Below are 18,478 nucleotides of genomic sequence, written 5' to 3'. Positions count from 1 at the left end.
AGAGAGAGAGAGGGAGAGAGAGAGAGAGAGAGAGAGAGAGAGAAAGAGAGAGATCTTCTTCACAAATTATATCAGATTAGGGTCCCATCCTTATGACCTCATTTAACCTTAACCACTTTCTGAAGACTATATCTCCAAATATAGTCATATTGGAATATGGGTTTTTACATATGAATTTGGGGTTGAGGGGGACACAATTCAGTCCATAGCATTCACTATTCTCTTAAATGTAGTGAACTACAGAAATCCAGGTGAGATCTGTGCAGTGCAAAGTACAATGGGACTATTTCTCTTTTTGAATAAGCCATACTTTAGCTAACATGACCTAAGACTATATTTAGATTTTTAGTAGTTATTTATGTTCAATACATATATACCTAATGAAGAAAATAGCATTTCCACCACTCACATTTAACCTTCTATTTTTCTTCTTTTCATGGCTGCACCCATGGCATATGGGAGATCCCAGGCCAGGGATTGATTCCAAGCCCCAGCTGTGGCAACAACAGATCCTATAATGCACTGTGCCAGGCTGGGGATCAGAGTCCCTGTAGCTGGATTCTTGACCCACTGTGCCATGGCAGGAACTCCATCACATTTACTCTTTTTGTGACTTTTCTAAATTTTCTCTTCTGCTTTTAAATGTCTATAAATATTCTTATAATAATACTCTACTCTATAAACAACTTTATGTGCTGGATTTTTCTGTCTTTTTTATTTGTGTCTTTTTAGAGTTGCACCCGAGGCCTATGGAAGTTCCCAGGCTAGGGGTTGAATCAGAGCTGTAGCTGCTGGTCCACATCACAGCCATGGCAACTCAGGATCCAATCCATGTCTGTGACCTATACCACAGCTCATGGCAACCCCAGATCCTTAACCCACCGAGTGAGGCCAGGGATCAAACCCGTGACCTCATGGATACTAGTTGGGTTCGTTAACACTGAGCTATGGGGGAACTCCCAATGTTATGATTCTCTAAAAATTATTTATTAAATTTGTTCTCAGATGAAGACATGTTACTCCATTTATTACAGTGTTAAAAAGTGACAAGGATTTTGTCTTTAGAAACATTTTAAAATGAGAAATTCAGGTTTTATCAATCTATAAATAATATTTCCATATATCTGTTGTTTTAAAGCAGTAGTATTTAGTATTTAAAATTCAAATTTTGAAATAATTACATTGCTCAAATATTTTACATATATGTACGTATGCCACATCCATGACATGTGGAAGTTCTCAGACCATGGATAAAATCTGTGCCACTGGAATGGCCTGAGCCATAATAGTGACAACATTGTATCCTTAATCTGCTAGACCACCATATAACTCCCCAAATGTTTTTGAAACAGCTTAAAACTAACTATCCAATAAAATATTTTTAGTATTTTATTAAAAACTGGATGTCTATGAATGTATGAATGCTGAATGATATACTTGTGGAGATGATGAACTTGGATTTTAAGTTGCCTGGAGAAAATGCCCTGTGTGGCTCATTTAAGATGATAATAACAAGAGAATCAATGGTTTAAGAGGTGAAGATTTTAAGATGACTGTTAAAAACTTGTGTGATCACATCACTGTATAGAGTTAAATGAGTTAATATGTGGGAGCAACTGATTCTGTGACTGGCCAAAAAAAAAATATTTATTCCACTGTATTTATCTACCATCTTCAAATTATGAAATGGAGCTTTTGTGATAATAGGTGGAGTCCAGGATTTGGAATGAAACATATTTGGGTTCAAATCTCAACTCTGCTGTTCCTTAGAAAAAGCATTTAAACTCTCTAAGCTTGTTTCTTCATTTCTAAAATGGAAATAACAACTGGACCTAGGTTGCAACATGATCTTATACAAGTATTGAATAATGTAATATTGGGAGTTCCCTGGTGATTCAGTTAAAGTTCCAGCATTGTCACTACTGTGTCATGGATTGGATCCCTGGCCTGAGAGTTTCTGCATGTATAGGCATGGTCCCCCACCAAAAAAAATAATAATGTAATATCTGGATAGTTTCTATATCCATGTCCTGTAGCAAAAGGTAGCTATTTTTATTAATATGATTTTTCCAGATTTGCCAGATAATAGTTTTACCTCTACATAGATAAAACCTTTACAAAGTTATCCATTTTGGATGGAAACATATATATTTCTTTCTCTGATTCTCCCAGTAGAATATGCTGAACATAACTGACATGTGTCTTAACGGTCCTGGGTAATCACAAGGAATTCTCATTTTTATGTTCTGCTCTTATGCGGTGATGACCTTGGGCTACTGATGTCTTAAGAGCAGTATTTGTTCCATCCTCTAAATAGTTCCAGGCTGTACTTTTTCAGATCTTACCTGATTTTTTCTAGGTTTTTTTTTCTTTCTTTTTTTTTAACTTTCATGTCTACAAGATGCTATAAATATACTTGGCTATAATAGTCTGGACTTCATTTTCTTTCCTCTTTTTCTCTAACCTGCTATAGGTTCAGGAAACAGATAATAATAGCAGCTAATCTGTATTGTACTTTATAGTCTACAGTGCAATTTGATATCCAAGATCTCATTTGACAGTTTGGTGGATAAATATAATTTTCCTCCGTTTAGAAATGGAAAAATGGAGGCACATTAAAGTTAAGAGTTGTGCAAAGGTTTTACAGTTCAGATTCAAGCCTGTTTTGAACATAGATAGACCTCATAAAATTTATTTTTACTAATTAGATAACTTTCATACTATATGTAAAATACAAATATATAATTTAAAGATGATTGAGAAGCAACTCCAAGTATAATTTTCAAGGTAAATAAACAAAACATTGTCAATATTTTAGAAGTCCCTGGTATATTCTTTCTTGAATATAGCTTTCTATTCAATTTAGAGATTATAGTTATCCTGACTTCTGTGGTTTCCTTTGTAGTTTTACCATCTAAGTCTACTTCCTAAATAGCATAATTTCATTTTGTATGTTTTTAAACATTATACAAATGGAATTGCACTGTATGTGACATTTTGTTTCTGGTTACTTTTGCTCAACATAATATTGGTGAGATTAATCGACCCTGTTTTATTACTTATAGAATACTCATTAGCATTGCTGTATAATATTCCATTGTGTGACTATACCAAAATGTGCCCATCTCTTTCTATTGAGATTGGACATTTGTGTTGTTTTTAGTTTTGGCTATAAGCAACAATGTTATGGAAATTCTTACATATGTATCCTGGTACATATAAACTCATATTTCTGTAAGGCGTATGAGACTGGAATTGTTGGGTTGTAAAATATCTCCAATTTTAATATATTATTCTAAATTCTTTTCCAAAACACTTATACCAATTAACAACCCCCACAATATACCACATTCAGGGTGTGAGACTTTTCATTGTTACATGTAATTGACAACACGATTGTTTTAGACTTCAATTTTAGCCAATATGGTGGATGTGTTGGGTTATTTAATGGTTTTAATTTGCATTTACCTAATTGCTAATAAGGGTAAGGGACATTTAATGTACTTATTAGCTAGGCAAATTTCCCTCTTTTTAAAGTTCTTGTTAACTCATTTGCACATATTTATTGAGTTCCCTGAATCTTTCTTATGGCCTTGGAGTAATTCTGTGTACTGAAAAAGATCACTTTTTTCTTCTCCCATCCTGTGCCTTTCCTTTTCACTCTTTTAATGTATCTTTTAATGAATATAAATTCTTAATTTAAAAAGTCAGATTTTTTATTTTTCCACTTATATTTCTTGGCTTTTAATGTATTAAAATATTTTGTTATCACAAGGACATAAATATAGTCTTTTATTATCTGAAAGCTTTATTTTTTATGTTTTACATTTAGGTCTATATCTAGCTGGGATTAATTTTTGTAGTGGTATGAGGTAGGCCTCCAATTTTCCTTTTTCCAATATGGATAGTTGATTGATTCACCATTATTTATTGAAAAGATTGCTTTACAGTGCTAATATTGAATAAATCAAAGAGCCCTATAAACATTGGTTTATTTCATGATTATCAAATCTCTTATTTGTCTGTTTGTATGTTTTTGTGCTAATATCATAATTTGTATTGCTATAACTTTATAATTCTTGTCAATATTCTTCTTTCAATGTGTTCTTCATAAAGGATGTCTTGCTTATTTTTAGCCTTTTGTGTTTTTATAAATTTTAGAATAATCTTGTCAATTTTCACAAATAGCTGATTGGCATATTGATTAGAATTTTGTTGAATTTATGTATGATTTTACCATATGGTTATTTAATCCATAAACATAGTATCTCCATACATTTTTAGGTCTTTAAAAAAGTTTTATATTTTTTCATAGAAATTTTCCATATTATCTATTGACTTCTTGTACAGGGTACTCTTTTACAAAAAAATATTTTAACATTGGTCACTGTTGTAGAAAAATATAATTGACTGTTTTGATTTGTTGTTATTGTATTTCAATGCTGCTGAACTCTTTTATAAATTTTAATATTCTGTATATAAATTATTTTGAATTTTATAGGAACACAGTCATATTACCTATAAATAATTTTTATTCCTGTCAATTCTGCAGAATACTCTGTTATTATTGCCACCTATTCACTGCCTCTCTGCAATAAGGTTATACAAGCCAGACAATTGTCATGTGACTTACTTAGCCCTTTCTGTCCTTTAATATCTGTGGGAGGGTTATACTTCTCACATCAATGACCTGGGGATTGGACATGTGACCTGCTTTGGACAGTGGCATGTGAATTAATGTTTGCCATGTCTGAACCAAAGCTTTAAATGCCATCTTGTGAATTGGCTTAGGCTTTCTTGCGCTGGTGTGACCTCCTCATGAACAAGAATATATCCCAGTTAGGGGTGGTGGTGATTCTGGGATTAAGAATGAGAAGACGTGGGAGTTCCCATTGTGGCTCAGCGGTAACAAACCCGACTAGTATCCCTGAGGATGCAGATTCGATCCCTGGCCTCACTCAGTGGACTAAGGATCTGGCATTGCCTTGAGCTGTGGTGTAGTTCACAGACATAGCTTGGATCCTGCATTGCTGTGGCGGCTGTGGTGTAGTCCATCAGCTGAGGCTCCAATTTGGCCTAGTCTGAGAGGTTCCACATACTGCATGTGTGGCCCTCAAAAGCAAAAAAAAAAAAAAAAAAAAAAGACAGAAAGAATGAGAAGACATGTGAAGCCTAACAGCTGAATAGAACTGCTGTACCAAAACCACAATCCTCACATAATGTGAACAAGAAATAAATGTTGCTGAAACATTGAAGTTTTTACCATAGTAAAAGCTTAAATAAAATAATCTTTATACCTTTTACATTTTGCCAATTATTAAGTTATTGTCTTTCTGATCCAAATTCACCCATCTATAATCTTCTTTGTGGTGCTGTGGTAATATAATCTGCTTTGCAGTAAGTACTAGAACACAGTACATTTATCTTTGCAAACTTGTTATGCATTAGATGGTTTCAATTGTAGGCATTAGAGGAAGATTTTAAGGTTAGAAAATAGGAGAAGGAGTTTTCTTTTTACTTCCCACTCCTGTGAGCATCACTCTGGCAATGATGTTTTACCCCAGCAGTGGCGTTTATTTTCTGTAGCAATTGTTTCTAATGTCCAGTAGTTCTCTATAGTCCCCAAACTACTCTCATTGTGCTTCCTTGGAGGTATTAACAAAAATTGGAGATATCAGCAGTAGCCTCTCACCAAAACTCTTAATCCCATCTCCATGAAGCTCCATTCTAAGCTCCTGAGTACCAGCACTAGCCTGGCAGCATCCCTCATAGAGAACTGGGTCCCAGCTCCTCAAGGCTTTTCCTCCAAGCTTCTAGGTTCTGAGAACACTAACCTTTTCCCTTCATCTCCCAGCCTTAGTGGTGGTATCTTTTTGCTAAAGTTATTTTTTGTTACCTCAGTATTCCTAATTTGGCTTTTCAGTTCTCTAATACCTATTGAATCAATTCATATTATTAAATTAAATCTAAGTTAACCATCTTCTTGACCTACTGTGCTGTCTAAGAGGTCTAGTTCAAGGCTTCATTGTCTTTCCCTATCTCAAATTGAAAGCAATCAAAATGTCGTAAAAGTATAATGTTGAAGTAGATTTTGGTACTTCCTTTTAAGTAAGCATTATTAAAGTTTTTTTAATTCTTACTTTACTAAAAGTATTTACTTTAAAGAAAGTTGAATTTTCCCAAATAAATATGACCCATACATTCGAATAATCTTATGATTTTTCTTCTTTATTCTGAGGTTGTTGATATCTATCTTAGTGTTAAATCAGTATTGTATCCCTGGGGTAAAAGTGACTTAGTTTTTATATAGTATCCTTTGCATATACTGTTGGAATTAGTTTGCAAATATTTTATTTACGATACTTGCATATATTTTCATAAGTGAGATTGGCTGGTGATCTTCCTTTTTGTCTTTGTGATATTTTATTTTGTGATTGGGTGTCAATAAAATCATAACATGAGATCTACACTTTTAACAAAATTTTAAATGTACAAACAATATTGTTAACTATAATCGCTATATTGCACATCAGATCTTTAGGACATTTTCATCTTTCAGTATTGAAACTATATCCATTAAACAGGAACTCCCCATTTTACCTTCCACCTAGCACTTGGGAACCACCATTCTACATTCTGTTTCTATGGGTTTGAATATTCTAGATACCTCATATAAGTAGAATTCTGTTGTATTTGTCTATTACTGGCTTATTTCACTTAATAATGTCCTCAAGATTCATCCATATTGATGTATATAATATGATTTCCTTCTTTTTATGGCTAAAAAATATTCCATTTATGCATATACTACATTTTCTTATCCATTCATCAAACAATGAACATTTGGATTGTTTCCACCTATTGACTACTGTGAATAATGCTGTAATGAACACAGGAATGCAACTCTCTCTTCAAGAAGTCCTAATTTCAATTATGTTGGATAAACCCCCAGAAGATGGATTGCTGGATCATATAGTAATTCTGTTTAAAAATTTTGAAGACCTACATACTGTTTCCCATAGTGGCTGTGCAACTTTATATTTCTGGCATCAGTGCACAAGAGTTCCAATTTCTTCACATCCCCATCAACACATTATTTTCTGTTTACATTATTTTTTTTAAATAATTGCCAACCTAACCAATGTGAGGTGATTTATCATTATGGCTTTGATTTCCATTTCCCTGATTTATTTGAGGTATTGAGCATATTTTCATAGACCAGTTGGTCATTTGTATGTCTTCTTTGGAAAAAGAAATATTCCATTCCTTTGTTTTTTAATTGGGTTATTTATTTCTGTTATTGAGTTGTAAGAGTTCCTTATGTATTTTGGATTTTAATCCTTTATCAGATAGATGTTTTGCAAATATCTTCACCCCTTCATAGCTGGCTTTTTCACTCTGTTGATTTCTTCCTTTGCTGTGCAGAAGCCTCACTTGTCTATTTCTGCTTTTGGTGCCTGTGTTTTTGTTGCTATATCCAAGAAATCCTTGCCAAATCCAATGTCATACAAATTTCCACTATGTTTTCTTCTAGGGATATTGTAGTTTCATGCCTTATGTTTAAGTTTTCAATCCATTTTGAGTTTATTTTAGTGTATCATGTAAGATAATAGTCCAATTCCATTATTTTGCATGGAAATATCAGTTTTCCCGTCACCCTTTGATGAAGGTACTGTCCTTTACCCATTTCGTAGTCTTAGCTCCTTTGTGGAAAATCAATTTATCAAATGTGTATTGATTAGTTTCTGGCCTATTTATTCTGATCCCTTGGTCTATATGTCTGTCTTCATATATAAATGCTATACTATTTTATTATTTGTTTATTTATTCATTTTTGTCTTTTATTTTTTTTGGGGGGGGGGACCAATCTTACGGCATATGGAGGTTCCCAGGCTAGGGGTTGTAGCAGAGCTGTAGCCAGCTGCTAGCCTAGACCACAGCCACAGCAATGCCAGATCTGAGCCACATCTGTGACATACACCAGAACTCACAGCAACGCTGGATCCTTAACCCACTGAGCAAGGCCAGGGATCGAACCTCCAAGCTCATGGTTCCTAGTCAGATTCATTTCTGCTGTGCCACAATAGGAACTCCAATACCATACTATTTTAATACTGCAGCTTTGTAATAAGTTTTGAAATGAAAGTGTGAAGCCTACAGCTTTGTTCATCTTTCTCTAGATTGTTTTTGCAATTTGGGGTCCTTATTCATTCTGTAAAAATATTAGGATTTTCAAATTATATTTCTATCAAAATTCCACTGGGATTTTGATAAGGATTACATTATGTCAGTATATTCATACCATGTGTAGTATGAATATTTTAATAACATTGTCTTCTAAGCCATGAAAATGAGGTGTGTTTCCATTTATTTGTGTCTTAAATGTATTTCATCAATATTTTGTATTTAGTGTGTAAGTCTTTTGCTTCCTTGGTTAATTTTATTCCTAATCATTTTATTCATTTTAAGGCTATTATAAATGATATTTTAAGTTTCATTTTTGAATTTTATGTTGTATCAATGTATAGAAACATAACCGACTATTTTTTGTCACTGGCTTTCTATTTTATTTTATTTTATTTTATTGTTTACTACACAATGAATTCCATTACATTTATAATTGTACAATAATCATCACAACCAAATTTTATAGCATTTCCATCCCAAACCCTCAGTGAATTCCTCCACCCCACAACCTCTCTCATTTGGAAAACATAAGTTTTTCAAAGTCTGTGGGTCAGTATCTGTTCTGCAAAGAAGTTTCTTCTGTCCGTTTTTTCAGATTCCACATGTAAGTGATAGTATTTGAGGTTGGTGTCTCATTGTCTGACTGATTTCACTTAGCATGATAATTTCTAGGTCCATCCATGTTGCTGCAAATGCCATTCTTTCTTTCCTTTTAATGGCTGAATAATATTCCATTGTGTATTTGTACCCCATCTTCTTGATCCATTCCTCTGTCTTTGGGCATTTAGGTTGTTTCCATGTTTTGGCTATTGCAAATAGTGCTGCAATGAATATTGGAGTACATGTGTTTTTTCAAGTCATGGTTTTCTCTGGATAGATGCCCAGGAGTGTGATTGCTGGATCAAATGGTAGTTCTATATTTTGTTTTTGGAGGACTCTCCATACGGTTTTCCACAGTGGTTGTACCAATTTACAATCCCACCAACAGTGTACTAGGGTTCCTTTTTCTCCACCCCCTATCCAACACTTATTGTTAGTAGACTTTTTGATGATGGCCATTCTGGCTGGTGTAAGGTGGTACCTCATAGTGGTTTTGATTTTCATGGAACATACCTCAACATAATAAAGGCATATATGACAAACCCACAGCTAACATCATTTTCAGTGGTGAAAAGATGAAAGAATTCCTGCTGAGATCAGGAACAAGACAAGGATGTCTGCTCATGCCACTGCTATTCAACATAGTTTTGGAAGTCCTAGCCATGGCAATTAGAGAAGTAGAAGAAATCAAAGGAATCCAAATTGGAAAGGAAGAAGTAAAACTATCACTATTTGCAGATGACATGATACTATACCTAGAGAATCCTAAAAACTCTACCAGAAAACTCTTAGAGCTCATCCATGAATTTGGAAAAGTCGCAGGATACACAGTTAATAGACAGAAATCAATTGCATTGCTATATACTAACAATGAAAGATCAGAAAGAGAAATTAGGGGAGCAATACCATTTACCATCACATAAAAAAGAATAAAATACTTAGGTATAAACCTATCAAAAGAGACAAAAGACCTGTACTCTGAAAACTATAAGATGCTGATGAAAGAATTCAAAGATGACACAAACAGAGGGAGCCATACTATGCTCTTGGATTGGAAGAGTCAATATTATCAAAATGATGATACTACCCAAGGCAATCTACAGATTCAATATAATCCCTATCAAATTACTGAGGACATTTTTCACATAACTAGAACAAAATATTTTAAAGTTTGTTTGGAAGCACAAAAGACCCAGAATAGCCAAAGACATCCTGAAAAAGAAAAATGGAGCTGGAGGAATCAGGCTCCCAGACTTAAGACTATACCACAAAGCTACAGTCATCAAGACCGCATGGTACTGGCACAAAGACAGACATATAGATCAGTGGAACAGGAGAGAAAGCCCAGAATTAAACCCACACACCTACAGTCAACTAATCTATGACAAAGAAAGCAAGAATATAAAATGGAGAAAAGACGGCCTGTTCAATAAGCAGTGCTTGGAAAACTGAACAGCTACATGTACAAGAATACAATTAGATCACTTCCTAACACTATACCCCAAAATAATCTCAAAATGGATTAAACACCTAGATATAAGACCAGATACTATGAAAATCTTAGAGGAAAACATAGGCCCAACACTCTCTGACAGTAACATAACTGACCTAGGTGTATTGGTATCTTTTTCTGCAACTTTGCTAAAAGTTTTAAACATTTTTTTGTGGAATCCTTAGTGTTTTCAACATGTAAATCATGCCATTTGTGAACAGATAATTTTATCTCTTCCTTTCTGATTTGGATGTCTTTAATTTATTTTTATTTCCCAGTTGCTCTGGGCAGAACTTCCAGTACTATATTGAATAGAAGTGGTGAGGTTGGACCCTGTCAATTTTGTTTGTCTTTTAAAAACAGTTATTGGCTTTCTTGATTTGGAATTATTTTGCTGTTCTCTATTTCCATTATTTCTTCTCTAATCATTTTCTCCCTTCTTATTAACATCAGGTTTAGTTTTATTTTCTTTTTCTATTTTTTTGAATTGTAAAGTTACATTATTTGAGATTAACATGTGTCTAACACAATGAACTCCCTCGATATTGCTTTTGTTACATGTAAGATTTGGCATGTTAGGTTTTCATTTTCATTTGTCTCAAGTTATTTTCCAATTTCCCTTTTTATTTCCTCTTTGACTCCTTATTTATCAAGTGTGTGTTGTTTAGTTTCCATATACCAATGAATTTTCTAGTTTTCCTTCACCCATTAATTTCTAGTTCATTCCACTGTGGTTAAAAATATACTTGATATCATATCAACGTTAAATTTGTTAAGACTTGTTTTGTGACCTAATGTGTTATTTATCTTGGAAAGTGTTTCATATGCACTTGAGAAGAATGTGCTTTCTGCTGCTGTTGGGTGAAATGTTTTGTATATTTGTGTTATGTTCTTGTGGTCTATAGTGTTTGCTATTTCCTTGTTGCTAGTCCCTTGTTTGCAAGTTCCTTGTTGTTAGTCATTTTGCTAGTCCCTTGTTTGCAAGTTCCTTGTTGTTAGTCATTTTGCTATTTTCTTGTTGCTAGTCTGTTTGGATGTCCTATTCATAACTGAAAGCAGGATATTGAAATACCCTACTATTTTTGTGTTGCTGTCCATTTCTCTCATCAGTTCTTTCAATGTTTGCTTCACATAGTTGGGTGTTCTGATTTTGAGTCCATACATATTTATAATTATTATACCTTCTTGGTGAATTGATCCTTTAGTTATTATATAAAATACTTTGTCTCTTTTGACACTGACTTAAACTTTCTCTTGTTTGGCCGCTTCTCTCCTTTTTTGATTTTCGTGTACATCGAATATCTTTTCCTGTCCTTTTACCTACTGCTTATGTGTGTCCTTAAATGTAAACAGTTTCTCTTCTATACACTATATAGTTAAATCAGTTTTGTTTTCTATTCAGCAACTATATATATATTTTGATTGAATTGTTTAATCCATTTAAATTTGTATTTATTATGGATACATACCTGCTATTGCCATTTTGCTATTTCCTATCAGCCCAATAGATTATCCTTTTTTTTCCCTCTCTTGCTATTTACCCTTGTGTATTGTTGATTTTATTGTTGTGACATGCTTTGATTCCTTTTTAATTTTCTTATATGGATCTTCTATAAGTTGTTTTTTAATTTTTAAAATTTTATTTATTTATTTATTTTCTTGTTGCCCTGCAGCATATGGGGTTCTCAGGCCAAGGATCAGATCCAAGCTACAGCTGTGGCAAAGCTGGATCCTTTAATCCACTGTGCAGGGATGAAACCTGCATCATGTAACTGCAGAGATGCCACCAATCCCATTGTGCTACAGTGTGAGCTCCCTATAAGTATTTTTTAATAGTTGCAATAATACATCTAATAACAAAGTGCTTTAGTCTTATAAATTAACTTCAGTAACATAAAAATACAATAGTTTTACTTTTGTCCACCCACTTTTTTAAATTGATGTCAATAATTGCATTTTTATATTGTGTATCAACATAATTTTTGGATAATTATTTTATACTTTTGTATATTTACTTTACCATAATTAAAGTAATTTATGAACCACAACTTTGGTAATATAATGTTCTGTCATTCTCTACACATTTACCTTTACCAGAAAGATTAATGCTTTCATATGCTTTCCTATTGCTATTTGGCTTCTTTTCATTTTAAACTCAAATTATACCCTTTGACATTTATTTAAAGGCAGGTCTAGTGGTGATTAAATCCTTAAGGTTTTTGTTCCCTAGGAAAATCTTTTAACCCTCATTTTTAAAGACACTTTTTCCAAGTCTTTTTCTTTCAGCACTTTAAATAAGTAATCAAACTCCCTTCTTTCCTAAGATGTTTCTGCTGAAAAATCATTGATAGCCTTATGGTTTTTGTTCTTTTGTTTGTTTGTTTTTATATGTTGTGAGTTGCTTTTCTACCTTTATCTTGGACATTTGACAATTTGATTAGAATATATTTTGGTTCTTGCTTTTATTTTTAATTACTTAATGAATTTTATTACATTTGTAGGTGTACAAAAAATAGATAAGGCAAAGAAAAAGAATATATTGTACCACAGAGGGAATATAGCCAGTACTTTATAATAACTATAAATATAGTATAACCTTTAGAAAATGTGAATCACTATATTGTACAACCATAACTTACATAATATTGTACATGAACTATACTTCAATTTTAAAAATAAGGAAATCAGAGTTCCCACTGTGGCTCAGTGGGTTAAGACCCCAACTAGTATTCACCAGGATGTGGGTTTGATCCCTGGCCTCCCTCAGTGGGAGTGAGGCTGTGGCTGTGGGGTAGGATGGACTCCTAGCCCAGAAACTTCCACATGTGGCAGGTGGGGTCCCAAAGAAAAAAAATGAAAGAAAGAAAAAAGATAAAAAATAAGGAAATCACTCAATCTGGATTCATCCCTAACACTTTTTCAAAACTCAATCATCCCTTCAAAAGAATTTGATGAAGTTAAAAATTCAGGGCTTTGGTCCAAAGATTAATTTTACTTATCACATTTTTACAATAAATAAGAAATCATCTACCCTATAAAAGAAGAATATCTTTTGATGTGGATTTCTTTGGATCCTCCTATTTGGAGTCTACAGATTTTCAACTATGAACTTCCACTTCCTTTCTTGGATTTGAGAAGTTCTTAGCCATTATTTCTTTGGGTAAAACTTTTAACCCCTTTTCTGTTTTTGAGAACTTCTGTGACTCCCATAATGCTTAAATCACTCAGCTTATAGAGTCCTAAAGGTCTTTGGCATTTCTTCACTTTTTTCATTCATTTATTTTTAGTTCTCTCTCGGATAATTTCAAGTGGCCTGTTTTCGAGTTTACTGATTCTTCTGTCCAATCAAGTTTACTTCTGAACTCCTGAGAACTTTAAATCAGTTTTCATATTCTTCAGCTTCAAAATTTGTTAACTTGTTTTAAATATATTTTCTATCTCTTTGATTATATTTTCATTTTATTCATATATTTTTTCTTGCAAAAAGTCTTACAGAGCAATCTTATGACAGTTATTTTGAATTCTGTTTCTGGTAATTCATATATCTCCCTTTTTTAGGGTCATTTTCTGGAGATGTATTTTGTTCTTTTATTTGAGCCACATTTCTGTTTTTTTTTGTTTTTTTTTTCCATGTGTCATAACTTTGTGCTGGAGTCTGTCCATTTGAAAAGCCACCTCTCCCAGTCTTTATGGAATGGCTTTCTACAAGGGAAGACTCACTCACCAGCCTGGCTAGAGAGTCTTAAGGCCTCTGAGACCATTTGTGGGTTGCAGTTTCCTAATTATAGGATATTCCAGTTTTTTTTTCAGAAGCTCATAATCTCTTGCTACTTATGTGCAAGCTTTCTGGTTTTACAGGAGCAAGCAATCATCCCCATTATTTTGGATGCCCTTGCCAACAGGCATCCAAAGTATGCCAGTTCACCATCAGCACCCTGGATCAAGTAAGACATATTATTCTCTTAAACAGTTCTCCCAAACTTCAGAATGTTGGAGAATATTCAATTTTTCTCCCTCCCTCTTGAGGGAGAAGCCTCATGTTGTGTATTTTCTCTCATTTGTGTTGAATCACAACACAAACATTGGTCCAAAAATTAGTTTTACTTATCACATTTTTTCAATAAATAAGAAATCATCTACCCTATCAAAGAAGAAGAATATCATTTGATATGGATGTTTGCTGGTTTTAGCAAACATTCTTTGCTATCAGTGGGTCACAAACTATGTCAGTTTCATCAGCACTCCAAATGAGATGGGACAGAAATCAGTCCTTTGGTAGTTCTCCAAAAATCTGGAACATTGGACACAAATAGCACCCTTCTCTTTCTTTCTCTTTCACAAGCTGGAACATTCTTTCCCAGAGCTGATCTGTCTTGGCTTGGGGCTGACTAGAGTGAATTTGAAAGGCCTCTTCCTATTTCAGAACAGCTATTCTCAGCTTTGTACTTTCCTGGAATATAGAAACTTCTTATCTGGATTCTGGAAATCTCATATAGGTTTTTGGTCTGTTTTTGTTTTTTGTTATATTGATATTTTTGGGAGATAATGACTACTGGGACTTTCTCTTCTGCCATCCTGCTGATTTCATTGTTCTCTTTTTCATGTTTTGATCAATGATATGGTAGTCTCATAAAATGAATTTTGAAATATATGTTTTCTTTATTATGTCCATCTACATTATTGAGTTTATTTGATACCCATATATTAATTTCTTAAAATAGATTTTTAGCTAATTATTTCCATGGCTTTGCCTTTATAAGATTTTATTTATTTATTTATTTATTTGTTTGTTTATCTTTTACTTTATGTGCATATTTTTTCTACTGTAGAGTGTGGTGACCCAGTTACACTTATATGTATACTTTCCTTTTTCTGACATTACATGTTCCATCTTAAGTGATTAGACAGAGTTCCCAGTGCTACACAGCAGGATTCCATTGCTAATCCATCCCAAAGGCAACATTCTGCATCTATTTAACCCAAGCTCCCAGGCCCTCCCTGTCCCTCCCCCTCCCCCTTCGCAACCACAAGTCTATTCTCCAAGTCCATGATTTTCTTTTTTCTAGAAAGATTCCTTTGTGCTGTATATTATATTCCAGACATAAGTGATATCATATGGTATTTGTCTTTCTCCTCCTGACTTACTTCACTCTGGATGAGAGTTTCTAGTTCCATCCACGTTGCTGCAAATGGCATTATTTTGTTCTTTTTTTGACTGAGTAGTATAAGATTTTAAAGCTACTAATTTTCTGTTATGGACTCTGCAGAAGTACTGATATTTAGTATTTTCATTATTTAAATAAAATATTTTACTTTTCCATTAATTTTTTTGTCTAGTAAATTATTTAAAGGTATATTCCAGGATTCTTTTATGGCACAGTGGGTTAAGGATTTGGCATTGTCATCCCATTGGCTCACTGCACATGTAACTGCTGTGGTGTGGGTTGGATCCCTGGTCTGGGAACTTACAGATGCCATGAGCATGACCAAAAAAAAAAACCTTTTTTGAAGTGTATTCTTAATTTTCAAACATATGGAAATGCTTCTGGTTATCTTCTTGTTACTATTTCTGAGCACACTTGTATTGTGACATGAAATCATACTCTGCACTATTTCAGGGATTTGGTATATGTTGATATTTACTATTAGGCCACATATATGATTTTTAAAAAAAATATTCTATGTGTTCTTGAAAATGATGTACATTGTGCAGTTTTGGGTGCATGTGTGTAAACATAATTGCATTGTCATTTTTTTTCAATTATAATATTCAAATATGTATCCATAATAATTTTATTTTGCTTGTTTTATCAATTACACATATAAGTGTCTTAAAATCTCTAACATGATTATGGATTTGTCTACTTATCCCAGAGGTTTATCAAGTTTTGCTTTATGTTATTAGGCATATATATATCTTGAAATTTTATTTCATCTTATGAAATAAACATTCATCATCATAAATTGACGTCTTTGCTTCTAATAATTTTTTGCTCTAAAGTTTATTGCATCTGATATTTCTGTAGCCACATCTTCTTTCTTGTGTTTATTTCTTTAAATGTCTTTTTCTGTCTTCTTATTTTATCCTTTCCATATCCTTATAGAAGCTCTCTTTTTTTGTTTGTTTGTTTGTTTTGTCTTTTCGTCTTTTTTAGGGCCACACCTGCAGAATATGGAGGTTCCCAGGTGAGGGGTTGAATTGGAGCTGTAGCTGCGGGCTTACACCAGAGCCACAGAAACACGGGATCTTAGCTGCGTCTGCAACCTACACCACAGTTCATGGCAATGCCGGATCTTTAACCCACTGAGCAAGGCCAGGGGTAGAACCCTCAATCTCATGGTTCCTAGTCAGATTCGTTAACCACTGAGCCATGACGGGGACTCCTAGAATCTCTCTTTTGAAAATAGCATATAAGACAGACAGAGAAAGACATGATTTAGTCCTATGTGGAATATTAAAAAATATTAAACAAACCTAAATAAATAAACAAATAAATAAATAATAAAAAAACCAAACCAAAGAAAAATAAACACATAGAAACAAAGAACAAACTCAAAATTGTCAGAAGTTGTAGGGTTGAGGGGAGGGTAAAGTTGGTAAAGGTGATCAACTCTGTGGTGATGGATAGAAACTGAAATTTTGGTGGTAAGCAAATTTTAGGATATATAGAAATATAGATATATAGAAATGTACATATGACATATATATAATGTTTTTTTCTGACAATTACCCTATTATTTTATTTATTTATTTTTATTACTCAAATGAATTTATCAAACCTTTAGTTGTATAATGATCATAACAATCTGATTTCACAGGATTTCCATCCCACAGCCCAAGCACATCCCCCCACCTCCCAAACTGTCTCCTCCAGAGACCATAAGTTTTTCAATGTCTGTGAGTCAGCATCTGTTCTGCAAAGAAGTTCAGTCTGTCCTTTTTTCAGATTCCACATGTCAGTGAAAGCATTTGATGTTGGTGTCTCATTATCTGACTGACTTCGCTTAGCATGATAATTTCTAGGTCCATCCATGTTGCAAAAAATGATGGTATTTCGTTCCTTTTAATGGCTGAGTGATATTCCATTGTGTATATGTACCACTTCTTCTTGAGCTACTCCTCTGTTGATGGACATTTAGGTTGTTTCCATGTCTTGGCTATTGCAAAGAGTGTGCAACGAACATTGGAGTACATGTGTCTTTGCGAGTCATGGTTTTCTCTGGATAAATGCCCAGGAGTGGGATTGCTGGATCAAATGGTAGTTCTATTTTTAGTTTTCTAAGGCATCTCCCTACTGTTTTCCACAGTGGTTGCACCCATTTACAATCCCACCAACCGTGTACTAGGGTTCCTTTTTCTCCACACCCTCTCTAGCACTTATTGTTTGTAGACTTTTAGATGATGTCCATTCTGGCTGGTGGAAGGTGGTACCTCATAGTGGTTTTGATTTGCATTTCACTAATAATAAGTGATGTTGAATATTTTTTCATGTGATTTTTGGAAATCTGTATGTCTTCTTTGGAGAACTGTCTGTTTAGATCTTCTCCCCAATTTTTGATAGGCTTGTTTGTTTTTTTTGGTGTGGAGCTGCAGAAGGTATGTATAAATTTTGGAGATTAATCCCTTGTCAGTTAATTCTCTTGCAAATATTTTCTCCCATACTGTGGGTTGTCTTTTCATTTCTTTCTAGGGTTTCCTATGCTGTGCAGAAACTTTTCAGTTTGATTACATCCAATTTTTTTTATTTTTGTTTTTGTTGTCCGTGCTCTGAGAGGTGAATCTGAGATGTTGCTGTCGTTTATGTCAGAGTGTGTTTGGCCTATGTTGTACTCTAGGAGTTTGATAGTGTCTGGTCTTATATCTAGGTCTTTCATCCATTTGGAGTTTATTTTTGTGTATTGTGTTAGGGAGTGTTCTCATTGCATTCTTTTCCATTTGGCTGTCCAGTTTTCCCAGCACCACTTCTTGAACAAGCTGTCCTTTCTCCCTTGTATACTCTTGCCTCCTTTGTCATAGATGAGTTGGCTGTAGGTGTGTGAGTTTAATTCTGGGCTTTCTATCCTGTTCCACTGATCTATATTTCTGTCTTTGTGCCAGTACCATATGGTTTTGAGGATTGTTGCTTTGTAGTGTAGTCTGAAGTCCTGGAGCCTGATTGCTCCAGCTCCATTTTTCTTTTTCAGGATGTCTTTGGCTAT

Source organism: Phacochoerus africanus, chromosome X (assembly GCF_016906955.1).
Source record: "Phacochoerus africanus isolate WHEZ1 chromosome X, ROS_Pafr_v1, whole genome shotgun sequence".
NCBI classification, from domain to species: Eukaryota; Metazoa; Chordata; class Mammalia; order Artiodactyla; family Suidae; genus Phacochoerus; species Phacochoerus africanus.
The sequence above is the reverse complement of the archived record's forward strand: the minus strand, read 5'-3'. Positions refer to the sequence as shown.